Source organism: Staurois parvus, unplaced genomic scaffold (assembly GCF_062004578.1).
Source record: "Staurois parvus isolate SC_StPar_1 unplaced genomic scaffold, SC_StPar_1.0 ptg001585l, whole genome shotgun sequence".
Lineage (NCBI taxonomy): Eukaryota > Metazoa > Chordata > Amphibia > Anura > Ranidae > Staurois > Staurois parvus.
Window position 1 is genome coordinate 385823 of NW_028319381.1, and position 13314 is coordinate 399136.

A 13314-nucleotide genomic window follows, 5' to 3' on the forward strand; every position below is an offset into this window, starting at 1 on the left:
TCAGGGACAGACACAGAATTGTTACTGAGGGACACAGAATTGTTACTGAGGAACACAGAATTGTTACTGAGGGACACAGAATTGTTACTGAGGGACACAGAATTGTTACTGAGGGACACAGAATTGTTACTCAGGGACAGACACAGAATTGTTACTAAAGGACAGACACAGAAATGTTACTCAGGGACAGACACAGAATTGTTACTCAGGGACAGACACAGAATTGTTACTGACGGACACAGAATTGCTACTGAGGGACACAGAATTGTTACTGAGGGACACAGAATTGTTACTGAGGGACAGACACATAATTGTTACTCAGGGACAGACACAGAATTGTTACTCAGGGACAGACACAGAATTGTTACTCAGGGACAGACATAGAATTGTTACTGAGGGACAGACACAGAATTGTTACTGAGGGACACAGAATTGTTACTGAGGGACACAGAATTGTTACTGAGGGACACAGAATTGTTACTCAGGGACAGACACAGAATTGTTACTCAGGGACAGACACAGAATTGTTACTGAGGGACACAAAATTGTTACTGAGGGACACATAATTGTTACTGAGGGACACAGAATTGTTACTCAGGGACAGACACAGAATTGTTACTCAGGGACAGACACAGAATTGTTACTCAGGGACAGACACAGAATTGTTACTGAGGGACACAAAATTGTTACTGAGGGACACAGAATTGTTACTGAGGGACACAGAATTGTTACTCAGGGACACAGAATTGTTACTCAGGGACAGACACAGAATTGTTACTGAGGGACACAGAATTGTTACTGAGGGACACAGAATTGTTACTGAGGGACACAGAATTGTTACTCAGGGACAGACACAGAATTGTTACTGAGGGACACAGAATTGTTACTGAGGGACACAGAATTGTTACTCAGGGACACAGAATTGTTACTTGGGGACACAGAATTGTTACTCGGGGACACAGAATTGTTACTCAGGGACAGACACAGAATTGTTACTGAGGGACACAGAATTGTTACTGAGGGACACAGAATTGTTACTCAGGAACACATAATTGTTACTCAGGGATAGACACAGAATTGTTACTGAGGGACACATAATTGTTACTCAAGGACAGACACAGAATTGTTACTGAGGGACACAGAATTGTTACTGAGGGACACAGAATTGTTACTCAGGGACACAGAATTGTTACTCAGGGACACAGAATTGTTACTCAGGGACACAGAATTGTTACTCAGGGACAGACACAGAATTGTTACTGAGGGACACAGAATTGTTACTGAGGGACACAGAATTGTTACTCAGGGACAGACACAGAATTGTTACTGAGGGACACAGAATTGTTACTCAGGGACAGACACAGAATTGTTACTGAGGGACACAGAATTGTTACTGAGGGACACACAATTGTTACTCAGGGACACAGAATTGTTACTCAGGGACACAGAATTGTTACTGAGGGACACAGAATTGTTACTCAGGGACACAGAATTGTTACTCAGGGACACAGAATCGTTGAATTAAAGAGTATGTCAGACAACATGCAGAGGAGTGGCAGAGGAGGCAATGTTTTAGGAGCGAGCAGATGTGGCAGCAGAGGAAGGGGTCGAGGCAGCACTAGTCGCAGAAAGAGGCCAGTGCTCCCGGTGTCATCCAGCGGTCGTGTCTCCACCGACAACCCTGCCGTCATCGATTGGTTGGCTCGGTCGTCTTCCTCTTCCCAGGTCACCTCTGACACCTACAGCCAACGGTCGGTGGGTACGTCAGACACAACCGTTAGTTGGCATGGCCTGGGAGCAAGCCCACTGAAATCACGTGTCCTCGACCTGCCCCTGTCCTTTGCTGTTCCCTCACCAAGCGAAGTATCGCATGCTGTGGGCTCAGCCCCACTGTACAGTGAGGAAGAGCTAACAGAGGGCGGTCAGGAACGGGGGGAGACAATCGCCTCTTCAGCAGCCAGGCGAAGAAGTACTGGCGAGGAGAGTGGCTCGGTAGCCGGTCTAGAGACAGGTCTGTCTCCTGACCCACTCGCAGCCGAGGGGGCTAGTAGTGAGGGGGAGACCCTAATTGATGATGATGAGGCTGATCGCACTTACCAGCCTCGTCGTCATCAGGTAATTTCTTCCGCATCATCAGGAGAAGAGGGTGCCAGCTTGGCAGCGAGCAAAACAGTCGGTGGGTTGCCCAGGAGGCAGCAGGGTCGCAGCAGTGTCAGTGGAGGCAAATGGCCATGGAGTAGAGCACCAGCTCCACTGCAGCCTACCACCACGGCCAGTAGTGGTGCCGGTGTGCACGGAGGAAGTAGCAGTCAGCCAGTGAGGAGTAGCGGGGGCAAAGTTTCCTACTCGGCGGTGTGGCAATTTTTCGTCAAGCCGCCCGAGGAAGTAAACGTAGCCGTATGTCGACTATGTGGCCAGAAAGTCAAGCTTGGTCAGGGGGCCCATGTTGGGACTACAGCGTTGCGTCAGCATATGCAGCGTCGCCATTCAGTGGCCTGGGAAAACCGTGATAAAGATACGGCGGTTATGCCTGCCCCAGCCCCCGCTCCATCACCCGCTCCGTTACTTGCTCCGTCACCCGACATCAATCGCCCTCTATCAGCCAGTCAAGGCTCCAACACCTCTGCTGAGGGGAGTTGTCGCTCGTTGGCATCTTCCGCTCGTTCAGATGCTCCTTCTCCTGCTACTCCTCTTCACGGATTCCGTCAGCAGTCTTTCTTGGAATCCGTTTCCAAGAGACAACAGTTTGCGAGCACGCACCCGACGGTGCAGAAGCTGAACGTCCTCCTGTCCAAGTTGCTGGTGCTGCAGTCTCTCCCTTTCCAAGTGGTGGACTCAGCACCTTTCCGAGAAATGATGGCTTGTGCCGCGCCGCGTTGGAGAGTGCCAAGCCGGCATTTCTTTGCCAAAAAGGCAGTGCCAGCCCTGCATTCACATGTAGAAGAGATGGTGGGCCAGTCTTTGAGCATGTCGGTCTCTGCCAAAGTGCACGGCAGCGCCGACGTGTGGAGCTGTAACTACGGTCAGGGACAGTACATGTCATTTACGGCCCACTGGGTGAACGTGGTGCCGGCACAGCCGCACCAGCAACTTGGACAGGTCACGCCGCTTTTGCCTCCACGTTTGCACGTCCTTGGTCCGGCAAAGATGTCCGCCTCTACCACCTCTTCTTCCGCCGTGTCCTCAGCCGCTACCCCCGTGCCAAGTCCCATTACCCGACCAACATATCACATGTGCAGGGCGCAACGGTGTCACGCTGTGCTGTACCTGGTATGCCTTGGCGAACGTAGTCACACAGGGGAGGAACTTCTGAGTGTAATGAACAGAGAAATCGACAGATGGCTGTCTCCGCGCAAACTGAAAATCGGAACCATGTTGACCGACAACGGAAAGAACATGGTGTCTGCTCTGCGTCAAGGAAGGTTGTGCCATGCGCCATGCATGGCTCACGTGTTCAATCTGGTTGTCAAGCGGTTCCTAAAATCCACCATCCCACTGCAAGACATCCTTAAAATGTCACGTAAACTTTGCATGCATTTCAGCCATTCCTACACCGCAAAGAACACCCTCATTGAGCTGCAGCGGCAGAACGGAATTCCACAGCATCGCCTGATCTGCGACGTTGCAACAAGGTGGAATTCAACCCTACATATGTTAGACCGCCTTTACGAGCAGCGAAAGGCCATCACCAATTTCCTGATGGTACAAGCGGATAAAGGTACTCCCCTGTGTAACTTAGATGTCAGCCATTGGCAGCTCATGCGTGACACCTGCCGCTTGCTCAGGCCCTTTGAGGAGGCCACGCTATTCGTGAGTCGGCAGGACTATGGGATGAACGACGTCATTCCTCTGTTGCACGTCCTGGAACAAATGCTGTTAACAATGGCTGGTCAGGGTGCGGTAGACGTGGCGCACAGATCTCAACGCCACATGACCCCTGTGGGGGCAGAACAGGAAGAAGAGGAGGAGGTAGAGGAGGACATTTGTGCTCAGGAATTATTGAGTGAAATGGGTGGCTTTTCCACTCAGCGGACAGGAGTGGAGGAGCAGGAGCATCTGGTAGAGGAGGAGGAGGAGACAGAGGACCCAGACGCACCGTGGCAGTATGCTGTGGAGATGGAGGCAGGGAGTCCCTCGCATTCCTTGGCACAAATGGCCCATAGCATGCTCGGTTGCTTGCGTAGCGACAGCCGAATAATAACCATCAGACAGAGGGATGACTTTTGGCTGTCCACCTTGTTGGACCCTCGCTACCGTTCAAAAATGGTGGCCTTTTTCACACCTGCTGAGAGGGAGGCCAAAATAACGTACTATAAAAACCACCTATGTAGTCAGTTGGTCTCTGCCTTTGTGCGCCAACGTCCATCCTCAGACACTGTGGGCCCTGTGCGCTCGCGTTCCGCTGCCATGGCAGCAGGGGAGGGGTGGGGTGGTAGGAGCAGTGGCAGCTCCACCAGCAGCGGCTGCCTCAGTCTGCAGTCGATGATGAGTAGCTTTCTTCACCAGCGCAATGAGGAAACTACTAACCAGCCGCAGCAGCAGCAGCAGCATCAGGTGGACCTGGAGCAGGACCTCAAACAACAGGCTTGGGCCTACTTGGACAGCACCCTGCCAACCGAGGTAGACAATCCCCTTGACTACTGGGCAACGAAACTTGACCTTTGGCCCCAACTAGCTGAATTTGCCCTTGAAAGGCTGTCATGCCCGGCCAGTAGCGTGGCATCGGAGCGCGTGTTTAGTGCGGCAGGAGGTATTGTAACTCCGCGGAGGACACAACTGTCCACCCAAAGTGTGGAGAGACTCACGTTTGTGAAAATGAATCAGGCGTGGATTAGTCTGGATTTCAAACCACCAGTTCCTGACACAACTGACTAAATCCGCCATGAATCATGCCCCAAACATGTGCCACTTTCAGGTCTCCTCACACTGCTGGTGTGTTCCATTTTGTCATAGGGTGCTGGCAGATTACGGGCCTCCCATTGCTGCTGCCAGGCCCGTAATCTGCCATGGGCCCCCGTACCGCCTCCTCATGCTGCTGCCAGGTCCAGAGTCTCTCATGGGTCCCTCTACGGCCTCCCATTGCTGCTGTCTCCATCGCCACACTCTGCCATGTGCCACTTTCAGGTCTCCTCACACTGCTGGTGTGTTCCATTTTGTCATAGGGTGCTGGCAGATTACGGGCCTCCCATTGCTGCTGCCAGGCCTGTAATCTGCCATGGGCCCCCGTACCCCCTCCTCATGCTGCTGCCAGGTCCAGAGTCTCTCATGGGTCCCTGTACGGCCTCCCATTGCTGCTGTCTCCATAGCCACACTCTGCCATGTGCCACTTTCAGGTTTCCTCACACTGCTGGTTTTTTCCATTTTGTCATAGGGTGCTGGCAGATTACGGGCCTCCCATTGCTGCTGCCAGGCCCGTAATCTGCCATGGGCCCCCGTACCGACTCCTCATGCTGCTGCCAGGTCCAGAGTGTGTCATGGGTCCCTGTACGGCCTCCCATTGCTGCTGTCTCCATCGCCACACTCTGCCATGTGCCACTTTCAGGTCTCCTCACACTGCTGGTGCTGTCCATTTTGTCATAGGGTGCTGGCAGATTACGGGCCTCCCATTGCTGCTGCCAGGCCCGTAATCTGCCATGGGCCCCTGTACCGCCTCCTCATGCTGCTGCCAGGCCCATAATCTGTCATGGGTCCCTGTACGGCCTCCCATTGCTGCTGTCTCCATCGCCACACTCTGCCATGTGCCACTTTCCGGTCTCCTCACACTGCTGGTGTGTTCCATTTTGTCATAGGGTGCTGGCAGATTACGGGCCTCCCATTGCTGCTGCCAGGCCCGTAATCTGACATGGGCCCCCGTACCGCCTCCTCATGCTGCTGCCAGGTCCACAGTGTCTCATGGGTCCCTGTACGGCCTCCCATTGCTGCTGTCTCCATCGCCACACTCTGCCATGTGCCACTTTCAGGTCTCCTCACACTGCTGGTGTGTTCCATTTTGTCATAGGGTGCTGGCAGATTACGGGCCTCCCATTGCTGCTGCCAGGCCCGTAATCTGCAATGGGCCCCCGTACCGCCTCCTCATGCTGCTGCCAGGTCCAGAGTCTCTCATGGGTCCCTGTACGGCCTCCCATTGCTGCTGTCTCCATCGCCACACTCTGCCATGTGCCACTTTCAGGTCTCCTCACACTGCTGGTGTGTTCCATTTTGTCATAGGGTGCTGGCAGATTACGGGCCTCCCATTGCTGCTGCCAGGCCCGTAATCTGCCATGGGCCCCCGTACCGCCTCCTCATGCTGCTGCCAGGTCCACAGTGTCTCATGGGTCCCTGTACGGCCTCCCATTGCTGCTGTCTCCATCGCCACACTCTGCCATGTGCCACTTTCAGGTCTCCTCACACTGCTGGTGTGTTCCATTTTGTCATAGGGTGCTGGCAGATTACGGGCCTCCCATTGCTGCTGCTAGGCCCGTAATCTGCCATGGGCCCCCGTACTGCCTCCTCATGCTGCTGCCAGGTCCAGAGTCTCTCATGGGTCCCTGTACGGCCTCCCATTGCTGCTGTCTCCATCAACACACTCTGCCATGTGCCACTTTCAGGTCTCCTCACACTGCTGGTGTGTTCCATTTTGTCATAGGGTGCTGGCAGATTACAGGCCTCCCATTGCTGCTGCCAGGCCCGTAATCTGCCATGGGCCCCAGTACCGCCTCCTCATGCTGCTGCCAGGTCCAGAGTCTCTCATGGGTCCCTGTACGGCCTCCCATTGCTGCTGTCTCCATCGCCACACTGTGCCATGTGCCACTTACAGGTCTCCTCACACTGCTGGTGTGTTCCATTTTGTCATAGGGTGCTGGCAGATTACGGGCCTCCCATTGATGCTGCTAGGCCCGTAATCTGCCATGGGCCGCCGTACCGCCTCCTCATGCTGCTGCCAGGTCCACAGTGTCTCATGGGTCCCTGTACGGCCTCCCATTGCTGCTGTCTCCATCGCCACACTCTGCCATGTGCCACTTTCCGGTCTCCTCACACTGCTGGTGTGTTCCATTTTTTGTCATAGGGTGCTGGCAGATTACGGGCCTCCCATTGCTGCTTCCAGGCCTGCAATCTGCCATGGGCCCCTGTACCGCCTCTTCATGCTGCTGCCAGGTCCACAGTGTCTCATGGGTCCCTGTACGGCCTCCCATTGCTGCTGTCTCCATCGCCACACTCTGCCATGTGCCTCTTTCAGGTCTCCTCACACTGCTGGTGTGTTCCATTTTGTCATAGGGTGCTGGCAGATTACGGGCCTCCCATTGCTGCTGCTAGGCCCGTAATCTGCCATGGGCCCCCGTACCGCCTCCTCATGCTGCTGCCAGGTCCACAGTGTCTCATGGGTCCCTGTACGGCCTCCCATTGCTGCTGTCTCCATCGCCACACTCTGCCATGTGCCACTTTCAGGTCTCCTCACACTGCTGGTGTGTTCCATTTTTTGTCATAGGGTGCTGGCAGATTACGGGCCTCCCATTGCTGCTGCCAGGCCTGTAATCTGCCATGGGCCCCTGTACTGCCTCTTCATGCTGCTGCCAGGTCCACAGTGTCTCATGGGTCCCTGTACGGCCTCCCATTGCTGCTGTCTCCATCGCCACACTCTGCCATGTGCCACTTTCAGGTCTCCTCACACTGCTGGTGCGTTCCATTTTGTCATAGGGTGCTGGCAGATTACGGGCCTCCCATTGCTGCTGCTAGGCCCGTAATCTGCCATGGGCACCCGTACCGCCTCCTCATGCTGCTGCCAGGTCCACAGTGTCTCATGGGTCCCTGTACGGCCTCCCATTGCTGCTGTCTCCATCGCCACACTCTGCCATGTGCCACTTTCAGGTCTCCTCACACTGCTGGTGTGTTCCATTTTGTCATAGGGTGCTGGCAGATTACGGGCCTCCCATTGCTGCTGTCAGGCCCGTAATCTGCCATGGGCCCCTGTACCGCCTCCTCATGCTGCTGCCAGGTCCACAGTCTCTTATGGGTCCCTGTACGGCCTCCCATTGCTGCTGTCTCCATCGCCACACTCTGCCATGTGCCACTTTCAGGTCTCCTCACACTGCTGGTGTGTTCCACTTTTTGTCATAGGGTGCTGGCAGATTACGGGCCTCCCATTGCTGCTGCCAGGCCCGTAATCTGCCATGGGCCCCAGTACCGCCTCCTCTTGCTGCTGCCAGGTCCACAGTGTCTCATGGGTCCCTGTACGGCCTCCCATTGCTGCTGTCTCCATCGCCACACTCTGCCATGTGCCACTTTCAGGTCTCCTCACACTGCTGGTGTGTTCCATTTTGTCATAGGGTGCTGGCAGATTACGGGCCTCCCATTGCTGCTGCTAGGCCCGTAATCTGCCATGGGCCCCCGTACCACCTCCTCATGCTGCTGCCAGGTCCACAGTGTCTCATGGGTCCCTGTACGGCCTCCCATTGCTGCTGTCTCCATCGCCACACTCTGCCATGTGCCACTTTCAGGTCTCCTCACACTGCTGGTGTGTTCCATTTTTTGTCATAGGGTGCTGGCAGATTACGGGCCTCCCATTGCTGCTGCCAGGCCTGTAATCTGCCATGGGCCCCTGTACCGCCTCTTCAAGCTGCTGCCAGTTCCACAGTGTCTCATGGGTCCCTGTACGGCCTCCCATTGCTGCTGTCTCCATCGCCACACTCTGCCATGTGCCACTTTCAAGTCTCCTCACACTGCTGGTGTGTTCCATTTTTTGTCATAGGGTGCTGGCAGATTACGGGCCTCCCATTGCTGCTGCTAGGCCCGTAATCTGCCATGGGCCCCCGTACCACCTCCTCATGCTGCTGCCAGGTCCACAGTGTCTCATGGGTCCCTGTACGGCCTCCCATTGCTGCTGTCTCCATCGCCACACTCTGCCATGTGCCACTTTCAGGTCTCCTCACACTGCTGGTGTGTTCCATTTTTTGTCATAGGGTGCTGGCAGATTACGGGTCTCCCATTGCTGCTGCCAGGCCTGTAATCTGCCATGGGCCCCTGTACCGCCTCTTCAAGCTGCTGCCAGTTCCACAGTGTCTCATGGGTCCCTGTACGGCCTCCCATTGCTGCTGTCTCCATCGCCACACTCTGCCATGTGCCACTTTCAAGTCTCCTCACACTGCTGGTGTGTTCCATTTTTTGTCATAGGGTGCTGGCAGATTACGGGCCTCCCATTGCTGCTGCCAGGCCTGTAATCTGCCATGGGCCCCTGTACCGCCTCTTCATGCTGCTGCCAGGTCCACAGTGTCTCATGGGTCCCTGTACGGCCTCCCATTGCTGCTGTCTCCATCGCCACACTCTGCCATGTGCCACTTTCAGGTCTCCTCACACTGCTGGTGTGTTCCATTTTGTCATAGGGTGCTGGCAGATTACGGGCCTCCCATTGCTGCTGCCAGGCCCGTAATCTGCCATGGGCCCCTGTACCGCCTCCTCATGCTGCTGCCAGGTCCACAGTCTCTCATGGGTCCCTGTACGGCCTCCCATTGCTGCTGTCTCCATCGCCACACTCTGCCATGTGCCACTTTCAGGTCTCCTCACACTGCTGGTGTGTTCCATTTTTTGTCATAGGGTGCTGGCAGATTACGGGCCTCCCATTGCTGCTGCCAGGCCCGTAATCTGCCATGGGCCCCAGTACCGCCTCCTCATGCTGCTGCCAGGTCCAGAGTCTCTCATGGGTCCCTGTACGGCCTCCCATTGCTGCTGTCTCCATCGCCACACTCTGCCATGTGCCACTTTCAGGTCTCCTCACACTGCTGGTGTGTTCCATTTTGTCATAGGGTGCTGGCAGATTACGGGCCTCCCATTGCTGCTGCTAGGCCCGTAATCTGCCATGGGCCCCCGTACCGCCTCCTCATGCTGCTGCCAGGTCCACAGTGTCTCATGGGTCCCTGTACGGCCTCCCATTGCTGCTGTCTCCATCGCCACACTCTGCCATGTGCCACTTTCAGGTCTCCTCACACTGCTGGTGTGTTCCATTTTTTGTCATAGGGTGCTGGCAGATTACGGGCCTCCCATTGCTGCTGCCAGGCCTGTAATCTGCCATGGGCCCCTGTACCGCCTCTTCAAGCTGCTGCCAGGTCCACAGTGTCTCATGGGTCCCTGTACGGCCTCCCATTGCTGCTGTCTCCATCGCCACACTCTGCCATGTGCCACTTTCAGGTCTCCTCACACTGCTGGTGTGTTCCATTTTTTGTCATAGGGTGCTGGCAGATTACGGGCCTCCCATTGCTGCTGCCAGGCCTGAAATCTGCCATGGGCCCCTGTACCACCTCTTCATGCTGCTGCCAGGTCCACAGTGTCTCATGGGTCCCTGTACGGCCTCCCATTGCTGCTGTCTCCATCGCCACACTCTGCCATGTGCCACTTTCAGGTCTCCTCACACTGCTGGTGTGTTCCATTTTGTCATAGGGTGCTGGCAGATTACGGGCCTCCCATTGCTGCTGCCAGGCCCGTAATCTGCCATGGGCCGCCGTACCGCCTCCTCATGCTGCTGCCAGGTCCACAGTCTCTCATGATTCCCTGTACGGCCTCCCATTGCTGCTGTCTCCATCGCCACACTCTGCCATGTGCCACTTTCAGGTCTCCTCACACTGCTGGTGTGTTCCATTTTTTGTCATAGGGTGCTGGCAGATTACGGGCCTCCCATTGCTGCTGCCAGGCCCGTAATCTGCCATGGGCCCCAGTACCGCCTCCTCATGCTGCTGCCAGGTCCAGAGTCTCTCATGGGTCCCTGTACGGCCTCCCATTGCTGCTGTCTCCATCGCCACACTCTGCCATGTGCCACTTTCAGGTCTCCTCACACTGCTGGTGTGTTCCATTTTTCATAGAGTGCTGGCAGATTACGGGCCTCCCATTGCTGCTGCTAGGCCCGTAATCTGCCATGGGCCCCCGTACCGCCTCCTCATGCTGCTGCCAGGTCCACAGTGTCTCATGGGTCCCTGTACGGCCTCCAATTGCTGCTGTCTCCATCGCCACACTCTGCCATGTGCCACTTTCAGGTCTCCTCACACTGCTGGTGTGTTCCATTTTGTCATAGGGTGCTGGCAGATTACGGGCCTCCCATTGCTGCTGCCAGGCCCGTAATCTGCCATGGGCCCCCGTACCGACTCCTCATGCTGTGACGTTGCAACAAGGTGGAATTCAACCCTACATATGTTAGACCGCCTTTACGAACAGCGAAAGGCCATCACCGATTTCCTGATGTTACAAGTGGATAAAGGTCCTCCCCTGTGTAACTTAGATGTCAGCCATTGGCAGCTCATGCGTGACACCTGCGCTTGCTCAGGCCCTTTGAGGAGGCCACGCTATTCGTGAGTCGACAGGACTATGGGATGAACGACGTCATTCCTCTGTTGCACGTCCTGGAACAAATGCTGTTAACAATGGCTGGTCAGGGTGCGGTAGACGTGGCGCACAGATCTCAACGCCACATGACCCCTGTGGGGGCAGGACAGGAAGAAGAGGAGGAGGTAGAGGAGGACATTGGTGCTCAGGAATTATTGAGTGAAATGGGTGGTTTTTCCACTCAGCGGAGAGGAGTGGAGGAGCAGGAGCATCTGGTAGAGGAGGAGGAGACAGAGGACCCAGACGCACCGTGGCAGTATGCTGTGGAGATGGAGGCAGGGAGTCCCTCGCATTCCTTGGCACGAATGGCCCATAGCATGCTCGGTTGCTTGCGTAGCGACAGCCGAATAATAACCATCAGACAGAGGGATGACTTTTGGCTGTCCACCTTGTTGGACCCTCGCTACCGTTCAAAAATGGTGGCCTTTTTCACACCTGCTGAGAGGGAGGCCAAAATAACATACTATAAAAACCACCTATGTAGTCAGTTGGTCTCTGCCTTTGTGCGCCAACGTCCATCCTCAGACACTGTGGGCCCTGTGCGCTCGCGTTCCGCTGCCATGGCAGCAGGGGTGGGGTGGTAGGAGCAGTGGCAGCTCCACCAGCAGCGGCTGCCTCAGTCTGCAGTCGATGATGAGTAGCTTTCTTCACCAGCGCAGTGAGGAAACTACTAACCAGCCGCAGCAGCAGCAGCATCAGGTGGACCTGGAGCAGGACCTCAAACAACAGGCTTGGGCCTACTTGGACAGCACCCTGCCAACCGAGGTAGACAATCCCCTTGACTACTGGGCAACGAAACTTGACCTTTGGCCCCAACTAGCTGAATTTGCCCTTGAAAGGCTGTCATGCCCGGCCAGTAGCGTGGCATCGGAGCGCGTGTTTAGTGCGGCAGGAGGTATTGTAACTCCGCGGAGGACACGACTGTCCACCCAAAGTGTGGAGAGACTCACGTTTGTGAAAATGAATCAGGCGTGGATTAGTCTGGATTTCAAACCACCAGTTCCTGACACAACTGACTAAATCCGCCATGAATCATGCCCCAAACATGTGCCACTTTCAGGTCTCCTCACACTGCTGGTGTGTTCCATTTTTTGTCATAGGGTGCTGGCAGATTACGGGCCTCCCATTGCTGCTGCCAGGCCCGTAATCTGCCATGGGCCCCCGTACCGCCTCCTCATGCTGCTGCCAGGTCCAGAGTGTGTCATGGGTCCCTGTACGGCCTCCCATTGCTGCTGCCAGGCCCATAATCTGCCATGGGCCCCCGTACCGCCTCCTCATGCTGCTGCCAGGTCCAGAGTCTCTCATGGGTCCCTGAACCGCCTCCCATTGCTGCTGTCTCCATCGCCACACTCTGCCATGTGCCACTTTCAGGTCTCCTCACACTGCTGCTGGTTTCCATTTTGTCATAGGGTGCTGTATGGCCTCCCATTGCTGCTGCCTCCACTGCCACACTGTGGCTCCACACTCTGGTTTTGGCCCCGTGACTGCCCAAATGAGTGAAGTGTGCGGTGATTCTAAGATCGACGGCACTCATCTGCATGTCATACTGACTGACAGTATTATTTCTCTTCCCCAGCAGACTCCAAGGGCATTTAAATTAAAGGTACAGTGTTCTGCACTAATATTAAGTCTCTCTGAAGCCTAGAAACACCCTTTTATAAGTTAAATTCGCAGCGAATATATTTGCATCTAATCAAATTTATTCCTCGAATTCGCCGAATCAGCCGAATCGAATTTTTGAATACTTCGCTCATCTCTAAACATAACCATTGATTCGGATGGTGAAGACTGGCTGGTAGTATCTCCATGTGATGTGATGACGCCGTCTTCCGAAGAACACCAATAAAATTCAGAAACTATCTCTTCTGTGAGGACATTGTTTGTATTTAATGTAAAAGCTAATGGCCAGGGGGGTTATGGGAAAGCCTATGACAAGGAGATGGGCACAATATGGCCGAGGTAAAGGGCTGC